At 35.8% G+C, this 17,434-nt stretch overlaps 1 protein-coding gene across 2 annotated transcripts in view; it reads right to left on the bottom strand.

Moving 5' to 3' along the window:
* The window catches only part of myt1lb (myelin transcription factor 1-like, b), a 117,443-nt gene that overhangs the window by 96,227 nt on the left and 3,782 nt on the right, over window positions 1-17,434 (bottom strand). The gene's annotated exons all lie outside the window — the stretch shown is intronic.

Here is a 17,434-nt window from a genome sequence, read left to right as displayed (position 1 = left end):
TTTTGGCATGCTATGTCTGGATGCTGCTGCAACACTGCAATTACACCAATAACTGTGTGTGACCATTTCTCAAATAACACACGTGATGTCCTTTGTGCACCTGTAAGTCCAGTAGACCGTAATTCACAGTTAAGACAAATCAACAACAAACGTAATCTGTAGGTATTTTCACAAAACACATAATTCCAAAGCTCTACATAAAGTGATATTATTATCTATATAATGCTTAAGTGCTTTGCCATAGAACAAGTCCTTGGAATGTATTTATGATATGAGTGATCCTCTGCATTTAAATGTAGCTCTATTGTGTTTACAGTGTTGTCTAGTACATATAACAGTGTTGCAGTGACTTGGACACACATCAGAGTGTTCAAGGCAATCAAGAGCTTTAAATCAGTTTGTTCTGTCAACAGATTTACATTGGACAGTTTAGTTCTAATAGAGATTTAAATAAATGTCAGTTTTGTTCTATTAAGAGATTTAAATGTTGGTCAGTTAGTAAAGAGATTCAAATGTTTGCTGGGTGTTGTTCTTTTAGGAGATTTAAATGTCAGTTAGCTTTGATCTTTTAAGATATTCAAATGTTAGTTAGTTTTGCTCTAAACTAAAGGTTTAATAAAGGTTCCAAAAGGAGGTTTTCACAGTGATGCCATAGAAGAACAATTTGAAATGCCTCATTTGCGTCTGTGATATGCCCCCAATGTACCATTTTTGCAAAGCCTGCACTGTTGAACTGCTACCCAACACTGGCATTACATCACCACAAATGTGGACTTGGAAGAGGACCAAAAGGTCTGAGGCTGCCAATCTTCCACATGCCTTTCTGGAGACCTCATAATATGAAGTCTGGAGCACTGAACTGTGAATGTACAAGACCTTCATAGAGACCTTCAACATTTTGACACATACAAGGTCTACTGCCTTTTGCGCACCTTCTTTACCTGGTCACTTGGGATAGAGTGGTGATGTTTGAGAAAGAGGCTTAATCCATAATTTCCAGTCTAATTAGTTAACCTTTGTACCACGTCTGAACTGATCTCTGAGATCTCAGATAAATCCACCGATACACAAAGCTTAGTTTCTAAGTAATTGTTGCAGGACTAGACATTTAAATTTAGTGATTTTGCAGATGCTTTTATCCAAAACAACTTACAAATTTAGAATTACATGAAGCAATTTGTCTTGAAGAGGCAAACAGACACAGGAAGTGCTCGTCATACCAAGTTTCAGGCTTAAATGGAAGGAAGGAATAAATAAACAGAAAGACAAAGTTAGTTTTTTTTGGATGAAGTCAAGTAGCGTTGAAAGAGATGAGTTTTCAGCTGTTGCTTGAAAACTGTCAAGGATTTAGCATTCTGGATAGGGGTGGGAAGATCATTCCACCAGCCAGGAATGGTGAAGGAGAATGTTCTGGAAAGTGATTTTGAGCCTCCCTGTGATGGTACCAGGTGGCATCGCTCACTAACAGACCTCAGACTTCTGGAGGGGTTGTAGATTCGTAATAATAAGTGGAAGTAGGAGGGTGCTGAGCCTGTGGCTGTTCTATATGCAAGCATCACTGACTTGAACTTGTTGCGAGCCACATCCAGTAACCAGTGCAAGGAGATAAAGAGAAGTGTAACATGGGATCTTTAGGCATCACTGAAGACTAGTCATGATGCTGTATTCTGAATCATTTGTAAAGGTTTGATTGTGCTTGATGGAAGTCCAGCCAGAAGAGCACTGCATACGAAGGGCCGGGATAAGAAGTTGTGCAGCATGCTCCATTAGCAAGGGCCTGAACTTTCTGATGTCATGAAATGTAAACCTGCAAGATCGAGCAGTTTTTGCAATGTGGTCTTTGAAGGTCAGCTGGTCATCAAAGACCACACCATGATTTCTAACTGAATTTGATGGGGTAGTTGTGAGCCTGAGATCCGTGCAGCTACCGTTGGATCATCTGGTTGAACTGAGAGATAAAGCTGTGTATCATCAATATAGTAATGGTAGGAGAAGCCATGTGCCTGTATGATGGGAGCCAGCAGACAAATAGTGTACAGAGGCCAAAGGTAAACAATGTTACTGGTGTGGAGCTGCATATTCCTTGACATTACCCATCATCAATGTTTTATCTTTGGTTAAGCTTAACTGATTAGTCACCAGTTATTTAAACCAGGAGTTGTAGGTCGAAAGTCTGTTACTGTGATGTATGGTAGCAGTGAGAAAGAAAGATTGGCTTGATCCTACAACATCTGTACTCTGAAAACTCTGCCAGTGAATTATATAGTAATAGAAATAAAATATAGTGTCCTAAATGGCTGCATTAGCATCAGGCTTCCAACATCATGCATTGACCTCCTTATGTAGCTCCTTATGTACCTAATGTAGCTCCACTAAGCCTAATGCTTCATCCTTGCTGTATTCTTATGATATTTATCCCTTGACACATTTCATTGTAGTACCCCCTGGTCCATTTCCACAGTTCTCTGTGATCTCCAGTCACTTGATCTCCAGAACAGAAGAAGCTGGTGGAAACACCAGAATAAAAGGCCAGCAAAACAAACACAATAACATCATCACTCTGTACAGTATATGACTGAAGAATCTGAAAACCTCCAGAGGATTTTCAACAAACAAAATGTCCCCATATATTTCAAACCTTTCAGCACACAAGAACTATTACACCCAGGGGGTCTAACACCAAAACACAAAGCAATATTGTATATACAGTTCGGCACAATGAAGAATGCCCTGACTTGTACATCAAGGTAACAAAGCAACTGCTAAATAAGCGCATTGAAGGGCAAAACCCTCAGGGCAGATTACAGATAGTTCAAATGGGCAGTGAAAGAGGAACACTAGAGCACCCATCCCTGCAAGGCCATATAACTATTTGCCTCTTATTGAACATGTTTTTCTAACATCTTTACATCAGCAGGTCAATCCCAATTTATCCAGTCCTCATGGAGATGAGTCATATTGGTCTTGAGTCTTACGAAGAACTGGGTCCAAACTTTTAAACCACTTTAATGAGTTGCATGATATCCCTTAACAAATGCATAAAAATGCATCCAGCAACACTGTGAATCAAATCCTGTTACTTCCGTAAAAAAAAAAAAAAAAAAAAAAAGTAATGTTAATTATTTAAGTAACTAAATGAAAAGATTTTATGATATGAAATTCACAATATCTTACACCATGGTCAGTCTGATAGCTCCTCCCCCTCTGCAACATCAATAAAGCTGCAACAGTTGAGTACATGAAGTGTCCAACATCCCACACTTTCAACATTTCACTTTCATTTTTCAGTAAACGCATCATCTGGGTATTTAAAGTTCATTTTTTATTTTTGGAATTCTCAGTGTGATCACACTACTCACACTATGTATACTACAAAACAACATAGCGCATAAATACACGAATTAGGACACACTTTATGCACGAAAGAGATTGTTCCAAATCCATTTGTCCTGTTGTCGTCCGTAGTGCAAGCATGTGGAGTATGATTTAAAGAATAGTTTTATTCTTCGTGTTTTACAGAATTTATACATCCATTCATTTTATTTCATTGCTTTGATACATTAGCTGTAACATAGGCCCTCAATCCGGATGTAATGTTGCTTTCTCTCTTTTGGAGTGGTGGAGCAAACTGCCCTGAGGATGACCACCCTCAGCTCCTGTTACGTCTCATCTTAGTCACGCTACTGTCTGCTACTGTCTCTTTATCCGCCCCTCACATACACTGTCATGCAGGCTGAAGGGAGTGTTGACATGTTGTTATTAGTGCCTACATTCCCATTATTTTTGTCATCGTACAGTTAAAGGTATTCCTCACTGTTTCTTGTCTTCCTGTACTGATCTCTTCCTGCTCTATTTCCTTTTTTTGTTTCTGCTCACCATGAGGCTGTAGAAAAGACGAAATATTGTTCATTTTTCCTTTCTCGTGTCAAAGAGTGCGTCGACTGAACAAACAGCTCTTGTCAAAGATGTTTTAATTGCTTTGGGACAAAAGACTTGCAACGTGCCGGGCCAGAGAGACATTGGGATATTGTATTGTATTTAAAGGGGCAATCCGTCAAATTATGCATTATGCAGAATAAAGCATGGCTGAATATCAGTGGTTCTTTTTGGCTGCCATTTTCCAAGGACAGTCCTTTAGTCCTTTATTAATTGATTCTTACTGTAGTTTTCTCAATAGATTTAGCATTGTGTGTCACAAACCAACATTTGCATACACATGCTTTTACATGTGTGCAAAGAAAAGAACCTTAGACAAAATGTCAGTAGGATTCACAATAGGTGTGTATACACATGAATTTGTTCTTATTCTCCTTCTAATGTTTATGAATCTAGAGTATTGTAAATGAGGAAGCATGTTTATTGAAATAGAGTGTGAAAAAAGTAAAAACTCCATTCATAATCTCCACAGAGAAACAAATTTTCAATGATAACTAATAAACTTTTAAAGACCTACTGCGAGCTATCAGCGTTGTTAATCAACGGTATATGCTTTTGTGGAAGCCAGCCATTCCCATTATTTAAACATTTTTCAAAGATAATGCACTCATATACTGGTTTTATGCAAAAATACTGTATTACTTATAGAATTAAACATTGCATATCTGTAACTCCTAGTAAAACTGCACAGTACACTAAAACAGAGATATTTGGATGAGCATTACAAATCATTGTTATTGTGATTTAAATGAAGATGCAGCTCGGTTTCACTTTGTTAAGAGGTTTTCAACTGTAATAATTATCAATGTGCATGATGCTCACAACACTGAAGCCAGTCATCCATAAATCCTGCTCTGCTTCTTGCTTTGTTTCACTGACATATTTTTCTCATGCATGTGCTATTAAAGATGCAATCTATGTCGCTCTTTGTTTGTTTGCCTGTCTTTTGTTCTGTTCGCTCACACTCTCTGCTTTCTCCAAGGGTAAAGCTGTTGTCGCACTTTGGAATTGTGTCTCCTCATCAAAAGTGTGACATTAGCATGCTGCTGGCCACTGTCAGATTCCCAAAACATGCCCTTTAGTGGGCTGGCAGTGCGATATATTGTGCCTCACAGGCCAGTGACTCTCCATTGGGAAGGAGTTAATTATCACATATGCACATCTGTCTTTCTCTTTATTTTCAGTCCAGTATTATCCTGGCAACCTCCAATTATGAAGCTTTAGAAAAAAATAAAAATAAAATCAGGGGATACCTTTTGAGCCAGAGCCAAACGTGGGTAAACAAGAAGATTGCCAACAGCCCCATCATCTGAGAGAAGCAATACTCATGGGAGGGTAAACATCATCAGTCTCCGGTTATACTGATACTCTCATTCTGAGGGAACAGAACAACATGACTGCTAATGTTAGGGTAATAATGCTGAAAGGCCTTTAGGAGCTCCCTGAAGGTGAAGGTGATTAGTATAGAAGCTAATGCAGTATGAGGCATTCAGCGTTTGTTCGGGGGGTTGACCCATACTGTTGGCTTTCTTTGAGCTGCTGTCCAGGGTCCTGAAATCAACAATCACTCACAACAGCAGCTCAAATGATTGTGCCAGTCTTTAAGAAGCATCAAAATCAGTAATAATAATAAAAATAATAATAAAAGATGGAAATTTGCTATTTATTTATTTAATTATTTCATGATTCTGAACACATCTTGGGATTTGTTTGATACAGTTTTATTTATACAGTGCCATGTTTGTTTTTGCTTTTCTTTAATGCCTTAATGCAAATTTTTAATTCTATATGAAATCATTATAAAAATTAAGTTTAAAATAAAAACCCGGACATGTTCAAAAGATTCTTAAAGGGACAGTTCATTCATTTTCTCAGCCTCATGTCAAAATCATAAGACTGTTTCATCCTTGAAACCTAAATTTGTTAAAATTCTCTCATAATATTTGTCCATTCACTGAGAGTCAATGCATTCAAATATCATCAAAAACCTTCAAAAAGTGCATGAAAATATGAGCTTTCTTGACATGTGAGAACAAACCTGGTTGGTTTTCATGCGTAACGCACATTTGAGTTTAAGTTTACAATATTTGAAGTGCTCTGTGTATGTAGGTCAATCAATGTTCATAAATGAATAAAGGTCTGTTCAATTGTGTCTCTTCAGTTAGTATTTGTATATTAGTAAAGTATTTCAATTACTCCATTCATATGGATTATTTTAATGATGTCCTTGTGTGCTCTTTAAAGCTTGAAAGACTTGGTTGCATGACCTTTCAATAGATTGTTAAAATCGACGTGAGAATATATAAAATAATAATAATAATAATAATAATAATTTGTTATTTGGAATGACAGCAGGGTAAGTAAAAGAAATAATTTTCATTTCTGAGTGAACTATCCCTTTAATGGTACAATAAACTGCATTTCATCAGTACATTTATATGTAAAGACATTTCTCCTGACTCTATCGGCTAATATTGAATTAACTAAATCTCTCCAATGCAGTCTATGTTAGAAGGCTGTTTGGAAACCTTATCTATGAAGGCAGCTGACAATGTTTTGGAACAGAACTAATGTTGTCAGTCACTGAGGATAAATGGCATCCTTTCTCTCTCCCTCCAGAATGACTGACAGAATAATTTCACTTTATCCAGTTTTGAAAATTTCTTAGCCTTTTTTTTTTTTTTTTTTTTTTTTTTTTTTTTAAGTATTGTGTTATCATTAGATCCTAGAATAAGACTAATTACAGCACACATACCAATGCGGTTCTGCTGCTCATTCACATGTGAGTGAGTGTGAGGTTGTTAGAGACACTCGAGAGACTCAGACATATGTGTGTCCTGCCCTCAAAAACTGAACATATGCACTGATAACCCGATGTGATCTCATTAGTATTCATACACTCTTAAAAATAAAGGTGCTTCATGCTGCTATTATAAAATGGTAAGAAAGAGGTGGTTCTTTAAAGAACTTTTGCCTGAATGGTTCTTTGTTGAAGCAAAAAATAATAATATTCTATGACATCGCTGTGACGAACCTTTTAAGCACCTTTATTTTTAAGAGTGCATGTATATTTACATGAAGTGTGGTTCAACTGCATGTACATTTACTTGGATTTACATAGACAGTGAAAATAACAATTCTGACAGCATCTAAAAAGGTCAATTATTTGCCTATGAACAACTTTACAGACGTACCAATATTTATAAATCCTTTTTTATGACTATTGAAATATGGTCATTAATTTATTGATTCTATTCGATTGTCATATCGATTACATTGTTTCAATTACATTTATTAAATGCAGTTTACTCATTTGATTAATATGAAATAATACCATTTTGTTCTATTCTTTGTGACTTCTGCCAAATAATTTTGAAGGATTAAATAATGCAATTCATATTTGCAATTGTTTAACTATTACATATCATGTACAGTCATATCATGCAATGTTTATTTTGTTTGCTGTGAATACCTATGCAGTGACTGAAAACAGTGTTCCATAAATGCAACAAAAAACACAAAAGTAATACATTTTAATAATTTTTTGTGAGATATTATAATTATTTTTCTTAATTATTAATTTAAGAATTATTTTAAAAGCAATAAAAAAAATTGGGGTGCCTTTTTAAAATATGTGAAGCTTTGTTGTAATTTATTTAATTCATTGCATACTCTTGCGTTAAAAACAGCAGTCAGAGCAGAATAAATGCACTTTCGTTATGAACAACTCTGTACTCAGGACTGTTTTCTCAAAGTTACATCTCCAAAAATAGTTTCAGTTGATTGCAGACAAACATCTACTTTTGTTTAAGAAACCTCTACAAATGATAGAACCTCCAACCAAATCTAACTGAATCACAAATCAATTCTGATCAAACCCATTTGGCCAGTTCACCAAAAATAACTTACTTATCATTAATTAGCAAATGTAAAATAGCCAACAAAATGCTCATGGTTATATATCATATACTGTATATATATGCCTTCCTCTTATGCATCAAACCTTGAGATGGCAAGGAAGTGCGAGAGAGAGAGAGAGAGAGAGAGAGAGAGAGAGAGAGAGAGAGCGAGTCTTCGAGCTGTCAGCTCATATCTGTCTCAGATAGGAACACACTGTGACAGGTGTTGCCCAGCAGTCACGCAACCAGAGCCCTACACCGTCCTGCCGTTTGACTGACAGCCAGAGCCAGCCAACACCAGCAGCACAGGGGCGGGACCACAGCAGCCATCCCCCCGTCACAGCAGGAGCAGCCAGCCATGCTAATGCATTACATGACATGCCTCCACACACTACAGCAACCAGCCTTCATGACCTGCACCAGAAACAAATCAGAAAACTTCTCATACTTCTCAACAACAACATGATACGGGATGCTCTTTTTGTTTGTTTAACATTTAGTATTAATATTAGTAAGCAAGCATCATTGGTCATACATACTATTGGTCATAGTTCAGCCAAAAATGAAAGTCCTGTCATCATGTACTCACTCTCAACTTGTTACAAACTTCTTCAGCTGAACACAAAAGAAGATATTTTGAGGAATGTTGGTAGCCAAACAGTCGCTGGTAGCCACTCAATTTCATTTTATGAAAAAAATAATAATAAATAAATAAATAAATAAAAACTGGAAGCGTCAATGACTACCATTGAGTGTTTGGTTACCAACATTCTCTAAAATATCTTTTAGGATAACGTGAACAAATTTAAATTTTGAGGTAACCCATCCCTTTAATACTATTTATACAACAGGTCCTTGGATCTGATTGGTCGATCCACAATCCAACAATGCAGATCGACCAGGGGTGCGTTTCCCAAAGCCATAGTTGCTAACTAAGTTAGCAACTTTGTTGGTTGCAATGCAATTTCCCATTGCCAACCAAGTAAGTTCCTAACAGGTTATCAACTATGGCTTTGGGAAATGCACCCCAGAACTTTACTAGGTTTTTTGGAGAGGGATTTGTAGCCTTTCATCAGTACTGAAGGACAGGCCCTCAAAAAAAATATTTAATATAATTTAATATAGAGATAATTTCTATGTATTTTACGTAAAACGTGGTTTTACAAAACAATCACTTTTACTTAACGTACAATACTGACGTATTGACAGCACCTAAAAATTAATCCTTATGAATATTGAAATTGCGGCATTAATTATATTATTATTGTTCTTTTAGTTCTCATATCAATGGCCTTATGTTTTCTGTTGCATTATTCAATTGTTCATTCATTTACTTAATATGAAATTATAACATTTTGTTCTGTTCTGTGTGATTTCCGCTGCAAGCTCTTAAGAATATGCCTACATAATGTTAAACAAGACTACACTTAAAACCCTTCAAATAAATACAATTTTTGCAATCAATTAACCATTACTTGTCATGAAATGTTTACTTTTCACAGCCTAGGGACACAAAAGGTATTTTCCGAAATGCTGTCACTGACAATAAACCATAAATTAACCATATTTTTTTTTTTTTTTTTTTTTGTGCGCTGTAATCCAAATCTTCAGAATCCATACGAGTGCGAGGAACAGACCCAAATCCATTTTTTGTTTTAAATCCTTTTATATTCACTATAAAATAGTTAGGTTAAGGTTTTGAAGCAAGTGAAGGAGGCTTAAAATCTAAATCTAAATAATATGAATATCTTAATGATATAAAAGATAACTTTTTAAATGTTTAAATACATCTAAATTATAAATTTTAGCATCAGTAAAAAACGCACAGAACGGTACATTTTGTGTTTGTAAATGATACATATTAATACCTGTGTATAAACAACAAGTACAAACTGTCCTCCCACAAACACTACAGTCTCATTAAAGTAAAGTGAGAAAAGAAGAGGAAAAGTTTGAGAAGGAAGTTCAAAATTATTGAATGCTCATTGTTATAAAATTTGTATGTAAAATATTTCATTAAAGTCTTTCATGTGTGGAGCTCAAATAAGCTCTTAAGGCATTATAATGGATGCATAATGCATTATAATAATATATATATATATATATATATATATATATATATATATATATATATATATATATATATATATATATATATAATATGTTATAAAAGTATAAATTGTTAATACCAATTATAATAAATCATAATACTTACGTATATTTCCGGTTATAAGTTTAAGAGTATGATTATTTCTAACACAATGAACACCATATTACATCTACTTCATGTACAGTATAATGGAGTGTATCATATCTTGACATTGTTTATTTAAGATCTGCACAGTATCTTATTACAGCTTGAGAGTGGTTAGACGTTGAGTGTTTCCTTTGGAGCTAATGTTAATTAATTGATGGAGTTTAATACACCAACTGGAAAAAATAACAGCAACTATGTTTTGCATTTTATTTTGATTGTCCTCAATCGACTATTAGCAACTTTGCAACTACATGACAACTATTAGTATTAATACAGTATTAATACGGTATGCTCAAGAATGGTAGAATCTAGTATGGTAGAACAAGCTGATGTACTTGCAAAGACACTTACAGTCAGTTTATCTGTTGATTGACTGTCAAAATAAAGTTTTAGCACATATTTACAGTAGCAGATATACTAATACTCTAATGACCGCTAGTTGATATGTAGTCGCAGAGTTACTTGTCTAAAGGGTACCATCAATATAATCAAACTGATATTATAATAAAAATAGTTCAAAGCAAATGTGTCATATTACACATTCATCTGATCTAATATTTGATCTTATGACTATTTGAGATACCTACATTTTATTCATAATATTATTATTACTACTTATAAGTGACTTTGACCGCTTTAAGTAAAGTAGCATAAATGGCAAGATATGAGACTTATAATACATTATAACTGAGAAATATAATCCTTTGTAAAAGTTGATGCAACATGTTCATTGTGTTATAAAGTATCATACCCTTAAAAGCTATAACCACAAATAAGTAAATATTATACTATATTTAAACTGTTCTTATGAATATTCATGAGATGATATAGCATATTATAAGGATTTTTATAATGTGTTATGCATTCATTATAATGCCTTAAGAATACCGTTATAATGTATTATAAATACAGGCACAGATCCACAAAATACACCTCACATTCTTTTAGATGCTACTTTTTTCAGTCATTCACACAGTTCCTCTGCATGCTCAGCAGCTGGATGATGGGTTGCTTTGCACAGATGTGGATTAGCGGTTAGCAAGCTTATGAATGTCAGAGATTTGGAAATGAAATCCCCTGATGTCGCCTGGTCTATAGTCACAATGGAGTCTCAGACACATCCACACTGACTCAGATGAAATAGCCCACAGCAGCACAGCACACACCCAGAGAGGATCTGCAGCACTCGGGCAGATGTATCCAGAGAGGGCTGCCTGCCAGACATGACAGATTCTAGTGTCCTTCACGCTTAAAACAAACCCTTCACCACAAACCAGCACAACAGAGCCGTACAACACCAACAGTAAAGAGCTAATGCACAGACACAGAGACAGTAGAAGCACGTACCAAAACAAGACCTATTCAGACAGCATTCATGATCATTACGTTTACGTTTTTCCTCAGTGTACCACAATAAAAGCTGCATTTTACATCTGGTGTAAAAATACAATTTTATCAATAAGAAGATTCCAATAAATTGTATTGACAGACTGCTATAGTAGCGATTATACCTTTTACAATTGTTATAACAATTATAATGTACATAATTATAATGGTAAAATGCATAAATTATATGTAATTTATAAAACTAAATTGCATTTATGTCTGGGTTATTTCATAAGATTTGGTGATGCTCTCATCCAGTGTACATGACCAGAGCAAAATCCCGTCCCAGTCAGTACATAACATTTTAGAGGTCAGAAAAAAGATAACACAAACATTGTTTAGAAGATGTGTTCCATCCAAATTTGTTCTACAGATATCCTCAGATTATATAAAAGAGAATACAGAGGACGAACAGCCCACTTTAGTTGGCAATAGAGAGAAACATGGACATTTAGCAGGATGTGAAGCAGCTGATCCACATTTGGGAAAGATTAAAAAAATCCACATTTGGGAACCTGAAGGCTAAGTCCACAGAAATAGGGTTTAACGATAACCAACTTTTAAGAGTCCTCTGAATTGAGGTGAAAACATCAACAAATTGAGATCAGCATGTTTGAGTGTGTTGTGTAAACATAGAACCTGAAATGACTATGACTATTTACATTTCTTTTTAACACATTCTACAAAAAGCTACTGTAGTCTGCTAGTCCTTTAATCAGTGATGGCATTAAGCTCTTGCATACTAGCATTACTTGGTATGTCAAAAAAGAGGGCTAGACGAATCCCTTCCCAGCCTCGCAGTAGTTGGTGAAAATGTGGCACTACAACAGTCTGGAAACGCCCTGATGCAATTATCCGCCTGCTTGTGCTACTCTCAGTGTACACTGCTCTATTTCTCAGTGCCTTGGCTGGCCAAAAGAACGATCAGCATGTTATGCAAGATGGAAATGCTTGCACCACTTTTCTTACTGAGCTATTTTGGAGCTCCATACAGCAAGTGTTGGGCAGGGCTGTAAAAAATAGGTCAGAGCAAGACGCGGGCAGCACCTTCCTCTGCTTTCAAACAGACTGTGCTAAAACAGGCGATGTTGTTTCTGTTTTCTAGTGCCTCATGCAGGTTTTTATTGAAACAAAAAGACCTTGCAAATCAACGTTTCAAAAGAAAGAGCTGCATTTCCAAAAAATAAACCACAATAGTAGACCAATCAGGTGATTTGTGGATGTTGTTGGCTCAGTCAGTGCTTAGTAAATCCAGCACAAACAATAGCAAGAGGTAGCTTTTGGAAGTAGGGCAATTCCAGCATGCAGCTGGGGGTCTCACTCGCCTCTTCACAAAACCGCTGACAAAAGCGCCCCTGGGACTCACTTTTGTCTCTTGTTCTTACAATTCTCTCCACACCTCTCTGTGCACTTGCCTTAGTATTTGATAAATGTATATGGTTTGTGCATGCAAACAGGTTTTGGGTATGTCATTGTATCATGATATTACCTTTAATATCCCATGAGTCATGACTTCACCACCTTGAGCTACAATGACCAGCGCATCATTCAGACAGGATTAGTTTGTAGTTAGAAGATTACTCTGGGACTGTTCATGGAAGTGATCTATTCCATCTATTCTTTGATCATCATTCTAAATTTGACAGTCTTTTTTCATTTTTTTTCTTCAATATATATATATATATATATATATATATATATATATATATATATATATATATATATACATAAATAACATGCTGGTGCTGGATGGTAAGTTTTTTAGGAAAATGCTAAAGCAGAAAGAATGAAACACTATACAATAAATATTATTAATACAAGCTTTTAATCAATCAATATACTGTTGATTGGATCTGTATTGTACCTGTAGTGTTATAATGTTGATTTAAATGTTCAGGTTTATCAACATTGCAGTTGATTGTGACTTTTTTCAAGACATGCTTTCATGAACACACTACTGAACCATGTACCTTAAGTTACTGTTTTAATAAAAACAATACGCCTTCTTAACACTACAGATTTTAAATGTATCGTCTATCTGCTGATCTAAAGCTGCTGTAATGAAGACGAATGAACGCAGAAACATACATTAAGTACAGTATATACAGTACAACTGGACCTCAAGCCTGAAATGCATTAAGCCAATCACTGGCATGTTGTTTATAGCTTAAATCATTTAACCAAATAAAACACAAAGAGAAATTTTGTTTTGCGCATTCTATTACTGATTTTTTTTTATGAAAGACCCTTCCATATTGTGCTTTGAGATGGTTGTCTTCTTTCCAGTGCTTTAAGTTTTATTTGGGGTCCAACCTCTCGCTTTTCTGTACAGGCAGTGCACTTGATTGATTTTACAAATGTCAAAATGAGCTATCAAGGTGTTCTGGAAGCCTAAAGAGCAGAGGCAATAGAAATCGATAGCTCAAAGTAATTGCACTCGTAGCTAGGTGAGTAATTTCAACACACACAAAAAAAGTTTTCGTACAATGACAAGAGATGCAATCAACAATAAGTGAGCTTCATTTGTTGGCTGACAAATCTCACCATTTCAGCTTTTCTTTCTCCTGAATAGTCAAAACTGTATGAGGGTTTTTCTCTGACAGCTTTACTTAGAGAATATTGGTCTGTTATGGAGTTTTGTGATGCCCTCACATTTTTCATACACAGCTCAGTATTTTAACATTTTTCATTGAAATCCAAAAGCATTTTCATTTTTATACTGAAGTGTTGCAGGTCTCCGACAAACTAAGTGACTGGGTTTGGTCATTGGTTACCAAATTCAGTGCATTTTTTTTCTGAATTATCAGTAATTATCATAAATTATAATATCAGACTGTACTTTCTTTGATTTTCCCCTATTAAAATATTAACTTTTTTCACAATTGTATTGGCCTCAGAGAGTTTACTGGTAAATCTCAGCAAATCACTTTTCTCAGCAAAAAGAACAAAAACATTGAGTGCAGTGTACAGTGTAGGGTAATGCAAAGATATTTGCTACTTAAGCAGTTGTTGAACTTCATGTTTTCGGTGTAGCAAAAGAAATTAAACAGAAATGTCATGGGTTATTAATATTTACTTCACTTATAATGTGCACTGAAATGGAGTGATAATACCAGAATACATTCAGTTAACTATTCAGATGTTAAGTACATGATTATGAGGTTTAAAACAATGCACTTTGTGATTTGGTTTAGGATTTGTGATCATAAAAGGCTCTTGGTAGACACACACTAAATCGTGGTTAATATTTAGGAAACCAAATTGATGACAACTAATTTATTGTTTATTTCCTTTTTCAAAAGAAATTGAAAACCATTGTTCCATAATAGTTTTAATACAACTACACACATTCATTTAGTTTATGCTATTCAGTGTGATGTAAACATGGCAAAAAACACAAACAATAAATCATATGGAGTCAAAAACTATCGACCACAAACATCCTCAGTAAAACTGCAGAACAGCAGACTCAGTCTTATTCTGAATGATATTAGAACGTGGCTTTCAAATTAATGAGATTATGTGTTCATTGTGGAGCTTTAACTTTAGTCATTAATGAACAAGTAAGCCCTACTCTTTGTAAACAAAAAGCATTAAAGATGTAGTTCACCCAAAAATTTTAATTCTGTCATTAATTTACTCACCCTCAGTGACTAAGCCACCGATGCCACATGGACAATGTCCTTACTACATTTCTGGGTCTGGGAACATTTCAGTTCCATTGCTGTCTATAAAGGGTCAGAAAGCTCTCAGATTTCAGCAAACATATATTAGTTGTGTTCCGAAAAGAAACGAAGGTCTAATGGGTTTGGAACGACATGAGAGTGAGTAATTAATGACAGAATTTTCATTTTTGGGTGAACTATCACTTTAAAGATATTGAAAGAAGCAACAAAATGAACATTCTGTATGACTGACACATTACAGTAGCTGACTATACAGTAGTTTAGTCCTAGTGGTTTAAAAAGGTTTTGCCCCCATCCTGTTTTTTTATTTTTTATTTAATTTATTTATTTGCATATTTGTCATACTTTAATGATTCAGGTCATCAAACTAATTTTAATATTACACAAAGATAACCCGACTATATAAAAAATACAGTTTTGAAATTATAGGGAAAAAAGCTGTTCAAACCTGCCTGGCACTAAGTGAAAAAGTAATTGCCCCCTTAAATCGAATAGCTGGTTGTGCCAGCTTTAATAGCAACATCTGCAATTGAGCATTTGCGATAACTGTTCATGAGTCGTTCACATCTCTGTGGAAAATGTTTGTCCCACTCTTCTTTGCAGAACTGTTTTAATTCAGCCACATTGGAGGGTTTTTGAGCATGACAGGGCTGTGAAAGTCCTGCCACAGCATTTCAATTGGTCCAGACTTTGATTTGCCCACTCCAAAATCGTAATGTTCTTTTCTTAAGCCATTTGAAGGTGGACTTGGTTTGGTGTTTGTTTGTTAGACTGGAGGTGAAATCAGAGACACAGCATATATATATATACTCACCTAAAGGTTTATTAGGAACACCTGTTCAATATCTCATTAATGCAATTATCTAATCAAGAAAATCATATGGCAGTTGCTTCAATGCATTTAAATTAAATTAAATTGAAAATAACTTTTATCAGACGCTTTTATACAAAGCGACTTACAGTGCATTCAGGCTATGAATTTTTATCTATCATGTATTCCCGGGAAATTGAAACCCCAACCTTGCGCTTGATAGCGCAATGCTCTACTATTTGAGCTACAGGAACACATTTAGGGTTTTGGTCCTGGTCAAGACAATCTCCTGAACTTCAAGCTGAATCTCAGAATGGGAAAGAAAGGTGATTTAAGCAATTTTGACCGTTGCATGGTTGTTAGGGCCAGACGGGCCGGTCTGAGTATTTCACAATCTGCTCAGTTACTGGGATTTCAGGCACAACCATTTCTAGGGTTTACAAAGAATGGTGTGAAAAGGGAAAAACATCCAGTATGCAGCAGTCCTGTAGGTGAAAATGCCTTGTTGATGCTAGAGGTCAGAGGAGAATGGGCCGACTGATTCAAGCTGATAGAAGAGCAACTTTGACTGAAATAACCACTCGTTACAACCGAGGTATGCAGCAAAGCATTTGTGAATCCACAGCACGCACAACCTTGAGGCGGATGACTTACAACAGCAGAAGACCCCACCGGGTACCCCTCATGGCAAATACAAATAGGAAAAAGAGGCTACAATTTGCACGAGCTCACCAAAATTGGACAGTTGAAGATTGGAAAAATGTTGCCTGGTCTGATGAGTCTCTGATGATTTCTGTTGAGACATTCAGATGGTAGAGTCAGAATTTGGCGTAAACAGAAAGAGAACATGGATCCATCATGCCTTGTTACCACTGTGCACGCTGCTGGTGGTGGTGGAATGGTGTGGGGGATGTTTTCTTGGCACACTTTAGGCCCCTTAGTGCCAATTGGGCATTGTTTAAATCCCACGGCCCACCTGAGCACTGTTTCTGACCATGTCCATCCCTTTATGACCACCATGTATCCATCCTCTGATGGCTACTTCCAGCAGGATAATGCACCATGTCACAAAGCTTGAATCATTGTGTTTTCTTGAACATGACAATGAGTTCACTGTACTAAAATGGCCCCCGTAGTCACCAGATCTCAACCCAGTAGAGCATCTTTGTGATGTGGTGGAACGGGAGCTTCGTGCCCTGGATGTGCATCCCACAAATCTCCATCAACTGCAAGATGCGATCCAATCAATATGGGCCAACATTTCTAAAGCATGCTTTCAGCACCTTGTTGAATCAATGCCACGTATAATTAAGGCAGTTCTGAAGGCGAAAGGGGGTCAAACACAGTATTAGTGTGGTGCTCCCAATAATCCTTTAGGTGAGTGTATATATTAGTGTATAGTCAGTGCATGTAGTTAATTATTATATTTCAGTACTAGTGCATGACTAAGTGAAATCAA

This window comes from Carassius gibelio, chromosome B17, assembly GCF_023724105.1.
Source record: "Carassius gibelio isolate Cgi1373 ecotype wild population from Czech Republic chromosome B17, carGib1.2-hapl.c, whole genome shotgun sequence".
NCBI classification, from domain to species: domain Eukaryota; kingdom Metazoa; phylum Chordata; class Actinopteri; order Cypriniformes; family Cyprinidae; genus Carassius; species Carassius gibelio.
The sequence above is the reverse complement of the archived record's forward strand: the minus strand, read 5'-3'. Positions and strand labels throughout refer to the sequence as shown.